Source organism: Nicotiana tabacum, chromosome 15 (assembly GCF_000715075.1).
Source record: "Nicotiana tabacum cultivar K326 chromosome 15, ASM71507v2, whole genome shotgun sequence".
In the NCBI taxonomy this organism is placed as follows: Eukaryota; Viridiplantae; Streptophyta; class Magnoliopsida; order Solanales; family Solanaceae; genus Nicotiana; species Nicotiana tabacum.
The window spans coordinates 38,673,345-38,694,783 of record NC_134094.1 but is presented as its reverse complement, the minus strand read 5'-3'; the positions used below and the strand labels follow the sequence as shown (position 1 = coordinate 38,694,783).

Below are 21,439 nucleotides of genomic sequence, written 5' to 3'. Positions count from 1 at the left end.
AAGTAATTGACTTGAGCTAGGTACACAAATACCACAACAACAATAATATCACAATCTCAAACAAGTTAGGATCGATTATGTTAATTCTTATTGTTCATGTCAATAAGTTATACTCATTAGTTCAATACTATTATTTGAAGAATTCGTCCCCCTAGCACTGAGTTGAGGTTAGCAGGACTCCAAATATAGTCCAAATGTGTTAGGTGTGACATTTGTATCTTAGGAATTCTACCGAGAGATTTGGTACACAAAAATAAAACCTTTCAAACATGTTGTCCCGCTGTTTTGTTAGTTTTATTCATCCTGTTGACTCCTTTTGAGGACTTTAGGCCGGTCAATTAGTGCAGTTTACTTTGAAAACTTCCTCTTCCTTTTTATTTGATAAAGACTTGGAAAATAGTACTTAAACCAAGTACTTGGCTTACAGATTTTGTTTTCAAAACCAAATAGAATAATGCACGTCATTTTCCAAAAACAAGAACAAACAACAATGTTTCCCAGATAAACGCGAACCAAAACCAAATCCAAACACCACAAGATTTGAAACCAAAATATTTACATAGGTTTCCCTCAATCCGTGTGATTTCTTAAGAAATAGAACTAATATTGCCCAAAAGAGGGCGAAGCACTAATATGATATATAAACCAATAACGCTTTGACTTTCCTAGGCGAGATAAATTATCCTATGTCAATTCAATCCATTATTCCATTTCCAGATATGCTCCGAAAGATAAAATATACTGTAACTTGTCCATAAATAAATAACTAGAGGCGACATTTTGCTCACTGCAACTCAAATAACGTGACTATGAGTTCAGAAACATGCTAAAATCTTCGGAGAATATCATGTTACATTATAATATTCTTAAAGTTGAGGGAACACCCTTTCAATTGATCAGAGATACTTCTATTCTTTTTTCTTTTGGTGAATTTTGGAGGAAGGGAGTGCTTGACTTCGACTGGATTGCGAGACTACAAATTTGTACCACCAAATGAAAATACTAAATTCCATGTTCTCTATTACAGATTATCTTGAGATATCAGACATCACAACGGTACATAATCAAGAAACAACGTCCAGCAATGTAGATGCAACGATCTGAAGATGGCGCTTTAGTTAGTGATTTAGTTCCCTTCATCCTACAAGAAAAGGAAGAAGAGTTGTAAGATATTTAACAAATTGAACTAAGCAAAAACTCAGCAAGGCTGAAGCAGTTAACCAAGTACAAGAGCAGCAATGGAAGATCTGAAGTTAAGAGTAAAAACAATCAGATTTCATAATGTGTTCATCCAAAACAAAGCAATACTACATATTTGCAAATGTTAAGAAAATGGACATGGGTCTACCCAAAATACTAAATCATGAACTGAGGATTGCCTATAAGGAGACAACAGCCCATTCTTCCTCTTTTTTATTTCTCAAAAGGTGATGTTGTGCTTTTAGCCGCAAAATCAATCAAACAATCGATCAACGACGCCTCAGTCCCCATTAAGTGCCTTCAGGCAAAAACACAAAGAATGGAGCATTGAAGATATCCTGAACAACAATTATGAACAAACTGTTCCAAGTGTGTGTGCTTTGAAAACAAAAGAGCCACATAGACCAAGAAAGAAGCCATGTTAATAGGCATCTGTGATATCCTTTTCATCATTGTCCCTTCTCTGCCTATAGGTATAAATGATGATTTGGCAATTCAGTGACAACCAGAACTAGAATTTGTCACATTAACTGCAACAGCAAAAGTACTATGTACGAGAAACACTTGGAAAAACAAAAAAAAAAACAGTTTGAATAATTAAATATGTTAAATTGGTGGGCGAACATAAAAGAGAAGAAGACATAGTGAAGTGCCAAGGAGCTGCTTTGATTTTTTTTTCCCCACATTGCATTTTGCTCCTTACTGAATCCTTGGCAAGTAAAAACACCTAAGTTTCACAGATAGCTGCAACTACCCCAGTTCCATTCATTTAGTTTCGACGAAACAAGAAAAAGAAAAGGGAAGGCAGGGAAGATGCAGGATCTACAGAGAAAAAGGATGTTAGGGATGTCGAAAGGGAGAAAAAGAAAAAGAAGAGAGTTTAAATAAAGAAAAGTGGGAAAAGGAAGAAGAGGAAAGGAAAAGCAGAAGATGAGACCCTTGGTGATCCCAATGCAGGAACTCTTGGTTAACAGTTCTAAAAATATTTAAGCAACAGTTGCTGATTCTACAATCCGCAATCAGGTCATTCCAAGTATATATAAAGATGATTCTCCAGGGCATATTAAGAGGTACAGCTTCCTATATACATCAAAATATTTGATCTAGGAGATAAAGAAAAAAAGGATACCCAAAATATGGTTCTGAACTTTCTTCACGTATGTTGTCCAAGCTCAAGTTCCTAGAGCTTTCTTAGTGCATCTTTCATGACAAAACTTCTACCACTATAAAGGGCACTTTTTCTTATCTCAAGAATCAATACTTATTTCTTAATGTCTTAAAGCAGGGAGAAAGAGAAGCTCTTATGAAGAGCAAGGTTACCCACTTTTTGGTACATTTCACTGGAGAAATAATGGAATATGGAAAGAATGATTATCAGCCCTCAATTCCAGAGGAGAGAGCAACCTCTTCCTGTCCATTTGGTGTAGCACTGTTCAACTCTTTAGTGGCTCAAGCTTTCACCTGCTAAATGGAGGAAATATAGTCCCTAGCAATAACAGTTCTTAACTAATTTGCTTTCCCCGTGTAAAAAATTAGGCCAAATACATTGACAACCCCCTGAACTTGACACGATATTTCAGTTTGGCACCTTATCTTTGCAGGATACCTATTGTTCTGTTGTCTTGACCCACCGACCTATCGCCTATCAGATTAAAACAATGATAAGACCACATTTGATGAGTCAAAATATATCACTTGTGCACTTGGCATGATACTTTTTGTTTGACTTGGCATGCCGCATCATTTTACACATGGCAGATCTCACTGGCTCCTTTGTTTGACTTGGCGCGCCATGTCACTTGTCACGTGACACAAGTTGAGCCTTTAAGAAAACATGACATCTAATTGACCTTGGGCTAATAACATGGGTTTATCATTTGTAGCACAACTAAAAGGACAAACCCAAATTGAACTTTTTAATTAAATCCATATATATTGGACTTGAATAATTAATTCATTTATATTAGCCCAAAATATTTATTTGAACATGATTTGAATTTAGGACAACATCAACAACAACCCAGTATAATTCCACAAGTGGGGTCTGGGAAGGTAGGATGTACGCAGCCTTACCCCTACCCTGGCAGGATAGAGAGACCGTTTCCGATAGACCCTCGGCTAAAGAAGCCCTGATAGCAAGCAATAGCAAGACAAATAATTGAAAAACTAAATCGAAGATAGCAACAGAGAATATGAAAGAGGTACCGATAAACTATAGCAAGACAATATATTTAGAAAACAAAATCCAAGGCAGCAAACGAGAATATGAACGAAGTACTGCCAGCAAACTATGGAATTACCGATGGCAAGTAATAACATAACAAGACATGCGAATATAGCAAACTAAGGAAAAAAGAGTACCGTACTAGCACTAATACTATCGAACTATAGAAGACAAAGGAAAACGCACGACTACCTACTAACCTTCTACCCTAATCTTCAACCTCCACACCCTTCTATCTAGGGTCATGTCCTCGATCAGCTCAAGCTGCTCCATGTCCCGCCTGATCACCTCTACCCAAGACTTCTTTGGCCTACCTCTACCCCTCATCTCACCTCTCAAGGACAACCTCTCACATCTCCTGACTGGGGCATCTGTGCTTCTCCTCTTGACATGCCTGAACCATCTCAACCTTGCCTCACGTGTATGTATGTATGTATGTATGTATGTATATATATATATATATATATATATATATATATATATATATATATATATATATATATATATATATGTGTGTGTGTGTGTGTGTGTGTGTGTGTGTGTGTGTGTGTGTGTGTGTGTGTGTGTGTGTGTGTGTGTCCAAGAGCGAGCTTCTTCCAGTCAACTCAGTCCATGATTTGTAGGGTTTGGCATCAATCTTGGGTTGCCAAACTGCAAACCTTCCTACAGTTTGTTTGGATCTACCTTTAAGAGAAAACTTAAATCAGAAGACATATGGCAGGGAGCGTCGGAAAGATGTGAGAGTGAGAAGCAAATTAAGAAACAATACCTCTCTTTTTTTTTTTTTGGGGGGGGGGGGGAGCATTTGTTCTATTCATAGTGTTTTGAATTCTATGCTTATATTATGTCTTTGTTTCCAATGCTTTTGAAGATAGAGAAAAGAATAGAGTATAGACAAGTTGAGGGGAGAATTCTTGTGGCAATGGAACAAAAAGGAAATTAATATGGTCAAATAGGGCAATGCTACTTTAAAAAGGAGGGCTGGGTATCAAAAATCTAAGAATGCAAAACAAGAGCCTCTTAATGAAATGGCTTTAAATATTCATTGTTGAAGTCAATGTTTTAAGGGGCTGGAATCTGGAGAAATATTAGGGCACATTGGCCACTTTTTTCTACACTCATTGGTATTAAATTAGGAAATGGAAGAAGGGTGTCTTTCTGGTAGGAGAATATGTGGCATTCACCTCTTAGAGATCAACTCTCATCCCTCTATAACCTTGCTCAAGATATCGATCTTACTGCTGCACAAAGTAGGGAAGGTAACAGTAAGAACATCACTTTCAGAAGGAACCTAAATAACTGGGAGTTGCACAATATTTCAGAATTTCACAGCATCCTTGCCTCTTTCCAATGCCTCAACAACAGAGAAGATCAGCTGATATGAAAAAGAAAGGGCAATGGCACATTCACAGTAAACTCATGATACTTTTTGTTGCTTAAAGAAAATAACCAGACTACTCAGGGACCATGTAAACAAGTATGGAACTTTCACACACCAGTCAAAGTGATGTGTTTTGAGTAGTTAGTGACCAAAGAAGCTGGTTTGACTCAAGACAACCAACAAATAAGAGGGATACAGCTTGCCAATAGAAGTTATTTGTGCATTGAGTCAGAAACTCATAACCATCTCTTCCTGCATTGTACTTTCACCACAAAGATTTGGCATATGTTTAATATTTTGGGACTCAACTGGGCTATGCCAAAAGCAGCAGCAGATTTACTTTGTGCTGGCAGTGAAAAGGTCTAGGTAAGAATTTAAAGAAAGGTCGAAACACCATACATGCTGGCATCTGATGGTGTGTTTGGAGAGAAAGGACAAAAAGAGTTTTAGAATGACAAGAGAACTCCCAGCTGAAAATCAAGTCTGGTTGTGTTCTTTTGATTTCTTGTTAGCGTAAATTGGAAAGGGTAAATGAAGCAGAAGCCATGCTACAGTTCATAGAATAGATAGTCGTCAAGGTGCTTTGTTTTTTCTTATCTCTCTCTCTTTTTGTTTTTTTTTTTTTTTTGGGGGGGGGGGGGTAATCAGGGTATTTTCTTGGTTTTTTTAACATTAATAAAACTTACTATATATATATATACACACACACACACACTTCTTTGCAGAAGGTTGGTAAGACATAACATTTGGGTCTGTGACACATGATGCAAGTCAGAAATAATTTTGAAAACTCTTATCAACAACTGTAACAAATTTATGTTATTTTTTATAAGCATATTATATCGACACATTTGGAGCATATTTTAACCGGTTTAGGTTCAGTCAGTCAGATACAGGCACTATTGTTGCTTCTACAAGAAGGTCCTAAAGCCGATAAGAGTCTAATGTGTTTTTTATGATAGATTCGAGGAACCACATCATTCAGTGTTTAATTACAATATCCAATGATTTTCCACTCTAGTTGGAGTATAGTAGTTCTAAAATCATGAAATAGCTATTTGCCTCATTCTTGCTATTGTTCAATGCATAAACAAAAGATCTAGCTACTTATACACACTATCTTATGATGATTGAATTGTGAGTTGATTTCCATGATTCCTTCCTTTTTTTTAAGCTTCAGTGGTGATTTATTCAGCCTTGGCTATAGAGTTATTTACAAGGAAATTCTAGGTGTCAGCTCTAGAATTTCTTCTTTCTCATTCTTTCAACCTGTACGTACTGTTTATGCAGCAGCATTCACTGCATTAGTATTATCTGCTAATTCGTCCGACTTTTGGTTCTTTTCTTCCTTTATGGTGCACCTCTTAGAGTACTCAACCTTCTTTTTTATGCTGTTACTGATTAAAATGACCTATTTACAGCCTATAAACAACCACTAACTCTCCCCGATTTTGTTGCTTCTCTCCCTCAACTGCACTCTCATCTCTAGCCATGAAATTCCATCAAGATTTCTACCAATCGAGCCACAAATAATCCTCAGGCGAGCCCTTTGAGATATAGATCTTTACTTCCAATTTCAGGTCAGGGAATCCCTTCGTAGTTCTAAGTCAACCATTAAAGGTTTGCAAAGAGGGTAAAAGGATAGCCCGGTGCAAAAAGCATCCAGCGTTCACGCATGACCTGCAGAAGGGTCGCACCTCAAGGGGTGTGATGCAGACAGCCTACCTTAATGCAAGCATTAGTGGCTGCTTCCACGGCTCGAACCCATGGTCTATAGGTCACACGGAGACAACTTTACCGTTGTTCCAAGGCTCCCCTTCAAAGGTTGCAAAGAGGGTCCAAGACCCATTATTTTCATTGGTGCTGTCAAAAAGCAACAACCGTACAAAAGCACTCACTTTACTGAAGAGAGGCATGGATGAAGAGAAGAATAATATATGTAGTGCAAGTAGAAGAAGTGATAAACACAAACAACAATTACATAAACAGCTGAATTGAAAGAGTTGCAATTAAGTTAAATATGTAATTTGCTGTGAAAGATGTGTTTATATATCTATTCCTAATAAACATGTTCGTAGATATTATTTTCTTAGCAGGTGCTGCATCTGTCGTATGCTATACGAGTATTTGACTGGACATAGAGTTTAAAATGATAATTTGATTTATCTACTATACAGCTGATAGCATAAAAAGATATTCTCAAATAATGACTGAAAACTAGTTTGATAGAGAACGCATCACATCAAAGTTAAAAAATTCCACTTGTTTAGTGTATTTAAATTCTTGAAAGACATGAAAATTGCATAAAGAATGACCAGTTTCCAAACATATCGGGACACCTCGAAATTGAAAGAGTGAAATATAAATTAGTACTGATTGACTAATATATTGCTTTGCCAAGTATATTTATTTCTTGGTATGACCTTTTTCAAGAAGCGCCGGTGGGTGCTGAGGCATTGAACAGCCGCTTAAGTGAGGTGAAGCACCCAACATGCCTAGACCTAGGTTCAGAGCTGAAGCATGCCTCAAGCCAACTTTTTAACAATGTTCTCATTCTTTTTATAACAAATTTTTTAACATTGTTCTCATTATCATTATTTTTGGGTAAATCAGGTATGTCACTTATGGCACATTAGGTGTCTTTGATAACATTTAGAGGAACTAAGTTCTGAAAAAAAATATTGTAAAAGTAATGTTGATTCACAGTATCAGCATGTGATTTGGGCTAGTAATCTGCTCTTTTCTTCTTAGCTACCTCTCGGAAAAATTTCTGAAAACAAAAAAATCAGAGAATTTCTTGCTAGATGAAAAGTGCAACACCAATTAAAAGGAGGCATCCTTGTCCAGTGTTGTAAATAGCGAGCGCTACAGCGCTAATAGCGTGTAGCGACGCGAGGCGAGACAGCATCGCTATTTTGGTCTGTTGCGTTGCGAGGAAGAAAAGGCGAGCGCCTCTGCATGTGTAGCGAGAGGCGCTGCGAGGCGAGAGGCGCTGCGAGGCGTCGCTTTTTGAATAAAACGGAAGAAAAGGCGGCATTAATATTAAAACACAAAATTAGGGCTTGGGTTTCACTTTTCTCCTTCAGCGACGAACAGCGACCTTCTTCTTCTCCTTCAGCGACCTTCGATCTTCTTCTTCTTCTTCCATCATCAGCCATCATCACCAGGTATGTTACTTTCTTTTCTTTTCTTCTTCTTCTCCTTTTTCCTTCTACTTTCTTCTTCCTCTATTTCAGCAGCGACTTCTTCTTCTTTCTTCTTTTTCTTCTTTCTTCTTTCTTCTTTCTTCAATCATTCAATGATCGGCTCTTTCTTCTTTCTTTCTTCATTTTTCTTCTTCTTTCTTTGCTGATTTCCAGAGGCAGTAGCCTTTTTTTTTGCTCTGTTTTTCTTCTTCTTTCTTTGCTATTAGTTTCTTCATTTTTCTTCTTCTTTCTTTGCTGTTTTCCAGAGGCAGTAGCCTTTTTTTTTTTCCTCTGTTTTTCTTCTTATTATTAATATATTATTGTTATTGAGTTTTTAGTTATATGTATATAATATTTTATGTTTTTGTATAAATTGTCGCTTCACATCAAAAAGGAGAGCGCTTCGCTGCGCGCCTCTCGCCTTAGTGAAGCGGGCCCTCGTCGCTATTTGTCGCCGCACGCTATCCAAAACACTGTCCTTGTCAAGCATTCCCACTCAGCTTCTCACTGACTGTAAAAAAAAAACTAGTCTCCATCTAGAAGAGACTAATAACATTAATAACAACATTTGGAATAAGAAACGGGGAACAGAAGACAGAGCTGATATATCAAACTAATATTCAGGAATAATGTGAGAGGTCATCCCTCAAAAGGGTGAGCTAAGCAAAACTATTTAGAACTTTTTAAACGATTTGAACAAGGTAATTGGCTATGGATGTATGCAAATGCAGAAGGCAAACTTTTCTTTTTCATAACAGTAGTGTTCGGGCCTGTTTCTAATACTTCTAACACTTTTTATTTGTATGTGCATACTATTAGCATGAGATGAGTTTGAATGAAGTAATGTGGTCAATGAGACATTCATATAGCCAAGCATAACTTGTTTGGGAGAGGCTTAGTTATTTGTTGCAGTGTTCGGGCCAACTTGCACACACCTCATCTAAATCCAGAATGCAAACTTGATTGGAACTAAACAAAGCTTGATTCCACAGGAATTTGCTTATATAATAAATAATCTCATAATATAACCGTACTTAAACATACAATTGACCAGCTTAACTTCTGAAGCTAAATTCAGGTTAAAACAAATTACAATAAATATTATTCCTTAATATTAGCCAGAAAATACCTGCTGAGGATTGGGACTATCACGAAGCACTTCAAGACTGGAAACCCTAGTCTCCAAGACGCTAAATTTCTCCTTCAACTGTACTCCAAAAAGAAAAAGGAATAAATCAACATTTCTTTTCCCCAAAAAAACAAATAATAACAATAATATTTTTTTGGTCACAGAAATTACTTGGGAAGAAAGAGAGAGTCGATCAGCCCATAGATCTTTGAATATGAAGTGAGTCATTGTAGCTGAAACGGAAGTGAGACCTATTGTGAACCATAGCAACCTCGTTCGCATCATCTTCTCCTTCCTCTTTCCTTTGATTCTCTAGAACTGCGAGAAAATAGAGTCAAGAGTGTAGGAGCTTGTTAAGCTTTTATGGATTTTCATACTTTGCCACCTTAAATAACTTTTTGTTTTCTTGAGCACCTTAAAGTTTATAAAACAAAGACATGAACCATTTCAGGTAGTACCTTTGATTAGAAAAGTTAGAAAAGGCGAGAAAAAAGATCAAAATGGTAGGGTAAACTATTTTGGTTCTTAATATATATGTAGCTTAACACAAATCAAATAAAGACTTTTATTAGGCTGATTCGGTAACTAGCAAGTTTAAAATAAAATTAGCATAATTTCTAGAATCTCTTGCCAATCGATGAGCAACTAGATTTTTCTCCTTAACAAGAAACGACAACCATCTAAAAGTACTTCAAATTCCGTAAAATCTTCATTTGGAGTTACAAGAAATTATAATTTCCTGAATATCATATTTGATTATACCCCGGGCCATTAAAATGTTGAATCAGCTAGATAAGGGCAAAACGTACACCCATAATTTTAGCTTGCCTAACATAGATACAACCTTGAAAAACTGAAGAAGCTGTAACTATAAATTTACCTGTTGAATCACACACGACAGTCTTGCTCTACTACAACCCGAAGTAAGGAAGACAATTGCATCTATATTGCATTTTCAGATCCCATATGGAGACTTAGACCAAGACGAGGCCACAACCTGAGTAGAAGCACTCATTAGACCTCGTAGTCGCTTTTTAGTCATGGCAATCTCCCATTCGCTTAAAAATTTTAAAGCTTCATATAGCACATAAGCAGGAGGAAGAACTTTACTATTCCATATAAATTCATTCCTCATGGCCCAAATTTTTTAAAGGATTGTACATGTGTGCCTAGCCTTCAACGAATCTGAGTCATTAACAACAACACCAAGGAACTCTTACCATACCAATGCCTTCCCTGTCATTCCACCTAAACGTCTCTTGCCTTCTTGCAATCAAGAAATATATGTTCACTATTTTTCATTGAGCCATAAAAACGATATCCCATTTGAAGATTAATGCCTCTAGCTAGTAAATTTGATTTAGTAGGCAAAATATTTTGAGTTAACCTCCAAAAATTTTTTTTGTAGATAACTTCAAGTGTCAAAACTTCTTCCAGTTAACACAAATTGTCTTTGAATGTACCGACTCAACTGGTCGTTTTGAGCTTTAGCATTCGTTCAGTGGTTTGAGGTCTTGAATGTCTTCATATGGTGTATCACGAATTGCGTGTATGATTGGTTTCGATGTTCGAGAGGTTCGAGGTTTATTTTGAAGAGAAATTCTCAATTTGGAAACTTTAAGTTGGAAGAGTTGAGCGAGGTTTGACTTTTGTGAGAATGATCTAAAACGTTATTTTGATGGTTCCAATAGGTTCTTATAGTGATTTTGGACATAGGAGTATGTCCGAAATTTGATTCGGAGGTTCCTAAATTGATTTGGCTCTTTTTGCTGAAAGTTGGCAATTTGAAGGTTTAGAAATTTTTTAAGTTTGACCATAGGTTGACTTTGTAGCAATCGGGTTCAGATTTTAGTTTCGGGACTTGGAATAGGTCTTTTTTGTCATTCAAAACTTGTGTTCAAAGTTCGACGTCATTCTGAGTTGGTTTGGTAGGAATCAGATGCTTGGTTATATTTTTAGAAGTTCTTGAGTTTCATGGCGATTTTTATGTATTTTGGTATTCGATTCGTGATTTTATATGTTATTTTGATGATTCGAGTGTGCTAGCGAGTCTGTTTGATATTTATGTACTTGTGTGGATATTTGGTGTAGAGCCCCGGGGGCTCGGATGAATTTTGGACGAGTTTCAGAGTGTTTTGAGTGAGTTCCAATTTTGCTGGTTTTTGGGTTGATGTTGCAGGTCTCGCAAATGCGAGATCCTGTTCACATTTGCGGACCTCGTATTTTTTAGGAGGTAATCGCATTTTCAAAGTGTCCTGGGGACTGGAAGATCGCATTTGCAATGGGCATCTGGGTGGGAGGCGACCGCATTTGCAACCAAGCTGTCGCTTTTACAAAAGGGTCTGTAGAATATTTTTTACAAAAAAATAAAAATACAAAAAAAAATTAAAAAAAATTCGGGGGGGGGGGGGGGAGGGTTGGAGGGAGGAAAAAAATGGGAGGGGGGATTAGCAGGGTGGGTGGTGACTGAAAAGAAAAAAAAATTAAAATCTAAAAAAAACCTTTTTGGAGAGATGGGGTGGGAGAGGGGGTAGGGGAAGGGGGTGGCGGTTGGGGTTAGATGTGAGGGTAGGTGGAGTTTTTGGAAAATATTTTCCTAACTTTTTCTACGGAAGTCATTTTTCTCCAATTTCAGGAAAAAGTAATATCTAGAAAAATATTTTTCGAACTATTTTGTGCAACCAAACAGTGAAAAATGGGAAAACATTTGCCGGAAACGTTTATCGTCATACCAAACACACCTTTAGTCTCATTTTTCACATTTTGAGCCCTAGACTTGGTGGGATGCAAATATTTGGAGGGAATTTTCATATCTACCTATTGGGTAAGTGATTCTGACTCAATTTCAATATTTTAACTTGATTTCTTATGAATTTAAACATCAAATATGTGATTTGAAAGGAAATTTTGGGAAATGTTTAGTATATTTTGAAAAATAAAAATTTGAGATTTGAGAGTCGAATTGGAATCGGATTTGAAAATCAAATACATATTTGGACTCATGGGGTTATGGGTAGTCAAGATCTATCCTTCGACTCGGGTTTTGATCGGACGGGCTCGGGGTTAACTTTTGTTGACTTTTGAAAAATTTTGTAAGAAATTAACTTTATTGATCGAAATTGGTTTCTCTTGCATTGTTTGATATTATTAAGTTATTTTTTATTAGATTTGAGCCGAGCGAAGGTGAATTTTAAAGGAAAAAGTATTTTTAGAGTATTTAATTGGTCTAATTGAGGTAAGTGTCTTGCCTAACTTTGTATGGGGAAATTACCCCTTAGCATTTAGCTTAATTGCTTATTTGTGTTATGTATAAATGATGTGTACACAAGGTGACGAGTGTGTACACCGACGTATGTGTGCTTGATGACCGAATTTGGCACGAGGTTGCTTTTATTGCCTTGTTTTGATTGAGAAGTTCATGTACTACGTGTTTTCACTTTGGATAATTACTTGAATCTATGTTTTGTGTTAGAGATCCTATTTTAGGATTATATTTCCTAAGTTGGCTATGTTGGGCATTTGCAAGATTGTTACTGATTGAGTTATGTTGAACACCTATCTGCATTCCTTATTGAATTGTCCTTGTGCACTGTGTCGATGGTTTTTGAGTTTACGTCTTAGTGACAATTATTGGCATGCTATGTTGTGATGATTGTGGCACATGTGGACTTGTTGGGCGGATTGTCTGGGTGCTTGCACGAGATTTCTTCCATGCTATTATTATTGTTGATATTGCATTGTGGCAATATAAGGTGGGTTATATCGGGTTTACACATGTGGCGAGACAAGGTGGAATGATTGTTAAAATGCGTGTGGTGAGACAAGAAGAATTATATCGAGTTTGCGCATGTGTCAAGACAAGGTGGGATGATTGTTAAAATACGTGTAACGAGACAAGGCAGACACTTACTTTATTGTTGTGCACATGGTGAGATAAGTGTGGCTATTGTAAGGACCTGTAAAAAATTTAAACCAAAAACTCGGGGTTTCGTGGTGCCAAGATAGATCCCTGCGTTATATTAGTAGAAATTCTGCGGTTCAGATTTTTTGGATTGAACAGTACCCTACGGACTGAGAGAAAAATATTTCGCAGAAGAACGCATTTCTGCGGCCCATTATGCGGTCACATAATCACTCTGCGGACCGCATAATGGCCGCAGAGTGAAGCAGTAAGTTTGGCCAGCTTGAGGTCCATTTTGCGGTCGATTATGCGACCGCATAATCGATATGCGGACCGCATAATCGATATGTGGACCGCATATTGGTCGCATAATTCTTCTTGGTTTTCTGCGGAGGAAGTTCTGCGGTTCATTATGCGACCGCAGAACAAGTATGCGGACCGCATACTGGTTGCATATCTGGGCCGAAAGTTTATGCCTCTGAGGGCCATTTCTGCGGTCACTTTGCGGACCGCATAACCATTATGCGGTCGCATATGCGACCGCAGACCTGTGTCGGGGCACCCATTTTTTTTTAATTTAAAACCCGACCCCCATTCCGTTAAAACACCCATTTATTCCATTTTGAAGCTCATTTCTCATATTTTTAGTGTGAGAGAGAGAGGGTTCTAGAGGGAGGGCCTAATTCCCACCAATTAATCTTCAACCATCACTCAAAGCTTGGAAATATTCAAGTAGAGTACCAAATTCTTCATCCAAAAAGGTAAAACTTCATCACCCCAAATCTTAATTTCAAACATAGCTATAATGGGGTATTAATAAGATGGTCCATGGGTGTGAGGGTTATTTATCTTGCATGCATGTGATAAAGAGTGTGGGGAAAATAAGAAGTAAACTAGAACCATGAACGTTTTCCTAATTTTGGGTTCAATTTGTATATTGCTAAAATAGATTGAGGTTGCTAAGGGTTCCGGAAAATTGTAGAGTCTAAAGAAGCGCAATTGAGGTATGTTGGCTAAACTTTCTCTCTTAAAATTGAATTCCATAATGTTTCTGTAAGTTTCAAAGTGTGGGTTACGTATTAAAAGGTTATGGCTTTGAGTCGTGTTTTAACGAAAGATAGAATTGTCTAAAAGCTTTTGTACTAAATTCATGCCCATTAGTGGTTGATTTAACTAATGCTTTGATTTATAAATATATCCAGTGTGATTCGAGTTCTATATACTCTTGTGTTGAAATTGTATATTGTCATTTCTGGGGGAGAGTATTGTAAGAGTAAATGGTGTATTGACTGTTTATGATTTTTCATGTGTATTTCTATTGTTGGTTGGTATGCTTCATTCTTTGGGAAGAAACCATTTGTGTTTGAAATTTCCATTTCAAATGAATTTGAAGTATATGATTTTTAAAATATCCTATATGCTGATACTTGATGGTGATCTTTGAAATTGAAAGAGGTAAAAGTGTGGAATATGAAATACGGCCATTGTGCCAGGAATAAAGAATCTTGTGAATGGCCTAATGAGCCAAGGAAATATTGTCGTTGTGAATGACTAAAAATACTAATGAGAATTCATACAATGTGAAAGATGTTGAGGTGAGTACAATTGTATTTATGATGTTTCTGTTTGCAAATCAAATCAAAACTATTTTTGGGAGCATCATTAGCAATACCGAGGAAGGGTGGGTCATAAGGCCCACACCTGAAACTACACGTGCCGGTGTAGGGGTGGATTGTGATATTATTCCCCTTAATTGGGATGAAACTGGAACCTTTGTGGATTGAAAAAGTCAACCCGCACGACATATGTGGGAAGGCAGCCTAGCTGATCGGGTGAAGATCAGACGCCATATTGCGCATATGGTGGTACTACTCTTGGTAACAACTTTCTTTCGCATCACATGTCAAACCACATTGTTCGTGGGGAGATGGCCTAGCCGATCGGGCGTGATCGGACTCCGTGCTAACAAAGACGGTGGTATATCGGTGCTAATGATCTCCCAACCAAAATTATATATGAAGTTTGTATTTTGAAAATTATTATGTTTTAACTGGACGTTTGGATATTGTTGGTTGTGACTTGTTGTTTCTATGTGTTGCCTTTTCTTATATGGGCATTCTATTTTGAAAGAGGATTTTTAGCTATACATACTAGTGCTATTCGACAGTACTAACGTCCCTTTTTGCCAGGGGCGCTGCATTTTTAATGGATACAGGTAGTTCTTCAGCAGGCGACATTGATCAGTGATAGCAGTACACTCTTTTCAGCTAATTTGGTGAGCCTCGCTTTATTTCGGGGTCATGTATCTTTTGCTTCTCATGTACAATATTTTGAGGTATAACCGGGGCCTTGCTGCCGGCATTTCCATATTACTCTTCTATTGTATTTAGAGGCTCCGTAGACAAGTTGTGGGTTATGATTTATGTTGGGAATTGAACTAAAAATGTTGGTACTTGGAAATTATGTTTTTCATTAATTTTATAAACTCGTAATGTTTTGGAAATTATGAATGAAGCTACTAATGGGAATGAAAAGAAAGTTGTTAATAAAATCTTTTCAATGATTGATTAATGGAGTACATCTCCTCTTTATTCATGGATGAGTTTGGGTAGAAGTAAGTCTAATAGGCTTGCTCGGCCGGAATTTCTCGGTTGAGCGCCGGTCGCTTATTGATGATGTTTATTGATGATGTTTGTGTTGGCCTGGGGGCGTTTATTGATGATGTTTGTGTTGTGGTGAAAAAGGGGTATTCTTGTTTGTGCTTATGACTTCTTTGTGTGTGTCATGCATTTACACATGATTTGTTGTGTGTTTTCTAATTTTCCATTCTATGCCTTTGTTGTTACTTGACAATTTGGTTGGCAAGATGGATTTACCTACGTGAAGTTATTATATGTTGAGTTGTTGGACGCATAACATATTAGAATAAAAAGAAAATTATTATCATGCATTACTTCATTTTAATATTTTGATAAATTCCTCTTGAACATGTTGTTGGTAGCTGACACGGGTATGCTATATATTATGGCACAGGGTCTTTGCCGTGCGGATATGATATATATTATGGCACAAGGTCTTTACCGTGCGGGTATGGTATATGTTGTGGCACGAGGTCTTTGCCGTATGGATATGGTATATATTGTAGTACGAGGTCCTTGTCGTGCGGGGGTGATTGACAATGTGGGCACGAGGTGCCATATGGGTACGATTCTATTTAATGACTGGTTGTTGAAATTAAGACTTTATCTGTATTAAATTATTATTATTGTTATGATAAGATTGCAGTTATCGCTTCCTGTTATTCTTCCCGTTGCCAGTCTTTGATATCTTTGCACAAGTTATTTGTCTAGTGAGTGTCTTGACTTGAACTTCATCGCTATTCCACTGAGGTTAGTCTTTATACTTACTGGGTACTGACTGTTATGTACTCATACTACGCTTCTGCATATTTTTATGCGGATTGAGGTACCTTAGAGCGTACTGGTCATTAGTGTGCTGATTCTAGGTTGCTGTGGAGACTTCAAGGTATACCCGTTGTTCTGCTCGCAAGCCTCAGAGTACCTTCCATTATTTATTTTCTACTGTTTATTTTATTCCAACTAATGTTGTATTTTGAGATTTCTTGTGTACTCTGTGTAGAGCTTATGGCTCAATATTACCGGATTTTGGGGGTTTATATGACCATTGTATTCCTCTTTTAGTTATGTTATAACACTTTTCAGCTTTCATTAATATTTAAGTTGGTGTTTGGTTCTATTGATCTTGTTATGTGATAGGCTTACATAGTTCTAGGATCTAGGTACCATCACGGTCTTTAAGGCAGGATTTTGGGTCGTGACAAGTTGGTATCAGAGCTCTAGGTTCATTGGTTCTATGAGTCATAAGCAAATTTAGTAGAGTCTTACGGATCGGTATAGAGACATCTATACTGATCTTCGAGAGGCTACAGAACTATTAGGAAGCTTCACTTCTTTCATTCATATCATGCTGATTTATTGATTTCTGAGTTTGAAACTTTGTCCTTCTATTCTCTTACAGATGGCGAGGACACGAGCTGCAATTACTGATGATGTTGCCCCTAGGGCCGGGGAAGAGGCAGAAGCCGAGGAAGGGCACGTGCTACATCTAAAGCACCTGTCAGAGTAGCAGTTGAGGAGATACCACTAGCTCCGGTTGGGGACCAGGCACCCGAGGCGCTTGTTGCTACTCTTAGACTTCAGGAGACTTTATCTCACTTCTTGAGCAAGTTTGGTACCTTGGCTCATGTGGGATTGATTCCAGTTGCACCAGCTACTTCTCAGGTTGAGAGAGGACTCAGACTTCTGCCGCCCGTACTCCAGAACAACTCAGGATCCGGGTGTTATGCAGGTGCAACCCGTGATTGCGATTCAGCCTGAGATCACGCCAGTGGTGTCAGAGGATGAGCAGAAGAGGTTAGAGAGGTTTAAGAAGTATTTTCCTCCTACTTTTAGTGGTGCAGCTTCTGAGGATGCATAGGATTTTCTAGACTAGTATCACCGTATTCTGTGCACTATGGGCATAGTGGAGTTGAGCGGGGTCGACCTTACTACTTTCCAGATGACAGGGCCGGTGTAGAGATGGTGGTAGGAATATGAGGAGAGTAGGCCAGCCGGCACAGCGACACTTACTTGGTCTAAGTTCATTAATCTATTTTTAGGGGAGTTCATTCCACAGAACCTCAAGGATGAGTTGCGCACCGAGTTTGAGCAATTGTGCAAGGGGACTATGATTGTGTCCGAGTATTCTATGAGGTTTAGTGAGTTATCTCGTCATGCACTTCCTTTTGTTTCCACCGTTAGAGAGAGAGAGTCCGCAGATTTATTGAGGGACTCAGTTATGGTGTCAGATTGGGGATGCCACGGGAGTTGGAGACTGACACTCGTCATGCACCTGCTTTTGGTCCCTATTTTGGGGCAAGGAGCGTCATGGTTGACGTTTTGTTGGTCAGCCATTTCAGTCTGCACTTCATATTTCACGTGGTGCTCCAGTTATCCATGGGCCACAAAGCACTCGTTCTGGACATCTCTCACATTCACGTCAACATAGAGGTTTCTTTGAGTGTGTGGACATCAGGCACATGGTAAGAGATTGTCCCACAATCTGGGCAGGTGTGCCTCAGCAGAGTACTCAGGCTATGGTTTTCTCTCCAGTTGCTACTACACCTGCGCAGCTAGATAGAGACGGGGGACAAGCGGGTAGAGGGCGTCCTAGAGGAGGAGGACAAGCCCGTTGTTATGCTTTCCTTGGTAGGACTGAGGCTGCTGCACCAGATAATGTCATTACAGGTATTGTGTCGGTATGTCATAGAGATGCATCAATTTTATTTGATCCGGGTCCTGCTTAATTGTATGAGTCGTCCTATTCTGCTTCATGTTTGGATATATCTTGTGATTCATGAGTACTCCTGTTATGTGTCTATACCTGTTGGAGGTTTTATTATGGTGGATCGTGTATATCATTCTTGTATGTTCACTATTGGGGCTATGAGACTAGGTTTGACTTTTTGTTACTTAATATGGTGGGTTTTGACGTGATTTTTGGATAGTTTGGCCATGACGTGCGATTGTGGTGCTCTACATGCATAGAAAGTCCCTTATATGTTGTGACTTTCCATGGGGTTGAGTTAGTGAAGGGTTTTTGGTTGATGGGATGTTGTTCTTACTTCTGATTCCGAGTTAAGGATGGGATCCTCGTGTTTTTCATGTGGATCGATATGTTTGGGCGGGGCTACGTGCCGCGGTGGAGTTATGTTAGGATGAGATTCTTTGTGATTATTTTTTGTGTATTGTTTCTCCCTTGTGGAATGGATTCCTAGTATGGTACTGATGGGGAGTTGTACCTGTTGGACTTGTTTTATAGTTCTCTCATGTGTCTCTCTTTCCATCTTTAGTTATATTTGAGTTGTGTATGTTGGGTACGGATTGCGACGTTTGTGACTAGTTGGCGTTTGGTGTGGCTTGTCGGTAGTATATCTTGTACTGGATGAGATGAGATCATTGGACCTGAGATTAGTGCGATCGAAGTTGGATGAGGCATGTCGGAGTAAGAATGTCGTTGTTCAATGTATAGCTTGGCATTAGTTCTTGTCGGGCGAGAGATCTCTATGGCTTGTTGGTTGTGTGAGTGGTATGAGTTTCCATGTGTTTCTTACATCATTTTCAATGTTGTGAAGGTTCGTAACAAGGTTCTAGCTGATATGAGGGTATTTATTGGTACCGAGTTTGGTAATAGGCAGTTGTTGTGATCAGAGATGTTGCTATGGGCATACGAGCGATGAGTTACATCATATGAGTATACCTTGGGAATGTCTTTATGATATTTTGTAGTTGGTTGAGGTTGATATAATGTGTATATATGAGAATTAGGTCCTGGGAGGAGGCCTGGATATTGAGATTTGGTTCTAAGGTTTATCGGTTAAGGTTGAACAGATAATCTTCAGTCAAGATTGTGTTGATGGGCTTATATGGACTGGGGTGACATGGAATCACCCATGGCTACGTGTATGATGATATTATACAGTAATTTGATGGCTTTGGAGTGACTCTTGGCACGTTCGAGGATGAACATTTGTTTAAGAGGGGGATAATATAATGACCCGACCAGTTGTTTTGACCTTTAGCATTCCATTTAATAGTTTGAGGTCTTGAGTGGCTTCATATGATGTATTACGACTTGCGTGTATAGTTAGTTTCGGTGTTCGAGAGATTCAGGGTCTATTTGATGGAGAAATTTGCAATTTGAAAGCTTTAAGTTGAAAAAGTTGACCGAGGTTTGACTTCTTATGTCTGGAATGTGATTCGGAGATTCCTAGATTGATTTGGTTCTTTTTGCCGAAAGTTGGCAGTTTGAAGATTTAGAAATTTCCTTAGTTTGATCATAGGTTGACTTTGTGGCAATCAGGCTTAGATTTTGATTTTGTGACTTGGAATAGGTCCATTTTGTCATTGGAAACTTGTGTGCAAAGTTTGGCATCATTCCGAGTTGGTTTGGTAGGAACCAGACGTTTGGTTGTATTTTTAGAAGTTCTTGAGTTTCATGACAATTTCTATGTGTTTTGGTGTTCGATTCATCATTTTATATGTTATTTTGATGATCCGAGTTCTCGAACGAGTTCGTATGATACTTATGTACTTGTGTGGATGTTAGGTGTGGAACCCCGAGGGCTCGGGTAAGTTTCGGACGCGTTTTAGAGTATTTTGAGTGAGTTTCAGTTTTGCTGTTTTTAGGCTTATTTTGCAGGTCTCGCAAATGCGAAATCCTGTTCGCATTTGTGGACCTCGCATTTACGAGCAGTTAATCGCATTTGCGAGAGGGGCTAGGGGTTGGAGAGTTTGCATTTGTGAACTCTTTGATCACATTTGCGATGGGCATCTGGGCGGGGGATGACCGCATTTGTAACCTAGCTATCGCTTTTGTGAAGGGATCTGTGTTCACATTTGCGAATATTTTGTCACTTTTGCGATTATTCTTTTTCCACATTTGCGAATCCCAGGTTCAAAATACGACATCTGCAGCTAGTATTAAGGAAGGGATTTCGGGATTTAGTCTCATTTTATTATATTTTGAGTCCCTGAGTTGGTGGAGGCAATTTTTGGAGGGGATTTTTACATCTAGCTATTGGGTAAGTGATTTTGACTCAATTTCAATATTTTAACTTAATTTTGTATGGATTTTAACATCAAAATCATGGTATTTAGAAGGAATTTTTGGGGATTTTTGACTATGTCTTGATTTTGTTTTTAAGATTTGAGAGTCGAATTGGACTTTGATTTGAAAACCAAACACATATTTGAACTCTTGAGGTTATGGGTAGTCAAAATCTATCCTTCAATTCGGGTATTGACCGGACGGGCCTGAGGTTGACTTTTGAAAAATCGAGTTTGGATTAGTTTCTCTTGCATTATTGGATATTATTAAGTCATTTTTGGTTAGATTTGAGCCGAGCGGAGGTGAATTTTAAAGAAAAAGCATATTTAGAGTATTGAATTGGTCTCATTAAGGTAAGCATCTTACTTAACTTTGTGTGGGGGAATTGCCCCTTAGGATTTAGCTTAATTGCTTATTTGTGTGTGTGTGTAAACGACGTGTACACGAGGTGACAAGTGTGTACACGGACGTATGTGTGCCTGATGACCGGATTTGACCCGAGATTGCTTTTATTGCTTTGTTTTGATTGACACGTCCCTGTACTATGTGTTTTCACTTGCGATAATTACTTGAATCTATGTTCATGCTAGAGATCCTATTTTAGGATTATATTTCATAAGTTGGCCATGTAAGATTATTACTAATTGAGTTAGCTTTCATGCTTATATGTTGAACACCCACCCGCATTCCTTGTTGAATTGTCTTTGTACACTGTGTCGATAGAATATGAATTTATGTCTTAGTGACAATT

At 38.2% G+C, this 21,439-nt stretch overlaps 1 long non-coding RNA gene across 3 annotated transcripts; it reads right to left on the bottom strand.

Moving 5' to 3' along the window:
- Window positions 1–825: 825 nt before the first annotated feature.
- LOC107829390 (uncharacterized) lies at window positions 826–10,151 on the bottom strand. 3 transcript variants are annotated; one of them, XR_012699221.1, is made up of 4 exons: window positions 10,000–10,151; window positions 9,291–9,437; window positions 9,120–9,197; window positions 826–1,141 (listed from the first exon to the last, which is right to left on the bottom strand). It is a non-coding gene; the product is annotated as an uncharacterized LOC107829390 (long non-coding RNA). The 3 variants fall into 3 exon arrangements; XR_012699222.1 differs by lacking the exon at window positions 10,000–10,151 and adding an exon at window positions 9,578–9,719; XR_012699220.1 differs by lacking the exon at window positions 10,000–10,151 and having other exon boundaries at window positions 9,291–9,559.
- Between the last annotated feature and the right edge of the window lie 11,288 nt (window positions 10,152–21,439).